The sequence below is a fragment of the Mus caroli genome, chromosome 13 (genome assembly GCF_900094665.2).
Source record: "Mus caroli chromosome 13, CAROLI_EIJ_v1.1, whole genome shotgun sequence".
Classification (NCBI taxonomy): domain Eukaryota; kingdom Metazoa; phylum Chordata; class Mammalia; order Rodentia; family Muridae; genus Mus; species Mus caroli.
Window position 1 is genome coordinate 20,551,641 of NC_034582.1, and position 2,056 is coordinate 20,553,696.

The following is a 2,056-nucleotide window of genomic DNA, read 5'->3' on the forward strand; positions in this document are numbered from 1 at the left end:
GAAGGAAGGAAGGAAGAGAGAGAGAAAGAAAGAAAGAAAGAAAGAAAGAAAGAAAGAAAGAAAGAAAGAAAGAAAGAAAGAAAGAAAGGAAGAGAGATAGAAAAGGGGAAAAAAAAGACTCTTGTCTCAAACCCTTTGTTCAAATAAGACAAAGCATTACATAGAAAAAGTGTCTTTGATCTCCCCACCCTCTTATATAGTCCTCAAGGCACAGGGAGCAGAGGTGTTGAACAGGTTGACTTTACTTAGGGTTATTCAAGGCTTATAAAGTTTTGGGGGTCTGAGGGTAGAAACATCCAGGATGAACAAAGGCTGGGGTCAGGGTCCCTGGAAAGCCTCATTAGCATAGCGAAGCATTTCAGGAATCTCGGACTGGCTGAACAGGTTTTATCAGGAGAAAGGAAACCCATCGCATAAACTGAGGTTAGGTGACATTCCTCAGGTAGAAGCAGATGTGTAGTGTAGGCTTCCCCAGACAAGGTCAGAGAAAGAGAAGCCCTGCTAAGAGGAGTCTCCCATATTGCTCCAAGCCCAGAGGCTATCCTATCGTGGTGGACTTCTACCTTAATTAGTAGTATTTAATCCTTATGATCATCTTTTAATAAAATAATTGTTGGCATCCTGCTAGAATGGAAAGATATCCTGAGACACCGGAGACCAAAAAGCCACATAGGTCTGAGGTGGGACAATATCCCAATGGAAAGGTATCCTGAGACAGAAGAGCCCAGGAACCACGCAGCTCTGAAAGGAAGCCTTGCAGCCCTAAGGATACCCCAGCCTAAGCTGGACTGCTACCGTGTGACAACTCTGTTTCACTGCTCTGGCTTTAGAGCCCCCAGGGGAGGGCACTGCCAGCTGAGGCTCAGCAGCTCAGGAGCCCAGGAGCCTCAGTCTGGCTCCACTTCTTGGTTTCTTGGTTTCTGCAGATGTCTCACACCAGGGAGCAAAGGAAAGAGGTTGTATCGGGAGACCAGAATTCAAGAGCAGCTGCCCCTGCTCCAGGGAGAAGACAGCAGGAAGCCAAATAGGCAGGGTTTATACGGGATTTCTCGGGGTGGGGGTGGGGGGTGGGGCTTTCCAGGTGGAGATTTCCAGGGCGAGGATTGGTCAGATTTCAAGTCCTGAGCTTGGGGGAGCTCAAGGATTGGTGGGTCTTCCTATTCAAGGATTAGTGGGGTTTTTTTTCCATATAAGATGTTGGGGTCTGGGTATTCTCTCGCCTTGGGACTGGAAATGATAGTAACACCCATAGAAAATGACCGTTAGTGCCTTTAGGGGCATCTGGAGGGGGGCAGGACCTGGCTGCAGAAGCTCTCAGTCAAGGGCCTGGCCACTTTCCTGCCTTTGAGGGTTTACAAAGCTTACAAACCCTTCTCTGCTGCTTGAGTTGGCAAGAAGAACCAACAATGATATGATCTGAGGTTGGGAATAGCACAGTACTTGCCTAGCATGCATGAGACCTTGGATTTAATCCCCAGGACCAGCTCTAACCCAGATGGAGGTAGAAAGATACAAAGTTTAAGGTCATCCTTGACAACACCTGTAGCGGTGAGTTTGTGCTACAGGGTTTTGTGTTCCCGGTGGGCCTGCGTCTCCAGCCACAGGCCCAGGAACTCTTTGGATTTGTGAATGGATCTCTCTCTCTCTCTCTCTCTCTCTCTCTCTCTCTCTCCCTCCCTCCTTCCCTCCCTCCCTCCCTCCCTCTCCCCTCCCCCCTCCTTTTCTCTCTCTCTCCCCTGCAGCTCCTGAATCCCATCCTTCTTCCCCTGTGTCCTAGCCCTCAGAACTCTCAGGTTCCCACCCCATCTCCCTTTGTCCAGCCATTAGCCAATGGTATCTTAATTGATCGATCAAAAACTAATTGAGAACAAATGAAAGACCCACAACGTGAGGACTCCCTCACGTTCTGACTCAGGAGAGGCGACACCCCAAAATCACCCACAAGAAACGATCTTGCTGCAACTGCAAGAGGATTTTTATTCGAGAGCGTTCTCGGGCCCATGGTCATACACCACGCAGGGGTAGAGGACCATGGCGCCCCGAGTAGCTGAGTAAG

The 2,056-nt window shown here is 49.2% G+C and overlaps 1 protein-coding gene across 1 annotated transcript in view; it reads left to right on the forward strand.

Moving 5' to 3' along the window:
* Armh2 (armadillo like helical domain containing 2) overlaps window positions 1–2,056 on the forward strand; it is a 6,022-nt gene that overhangs the window by 1,304 nt on the left and 2,662 nt on the right. The window lies entirely within an intron of this gene.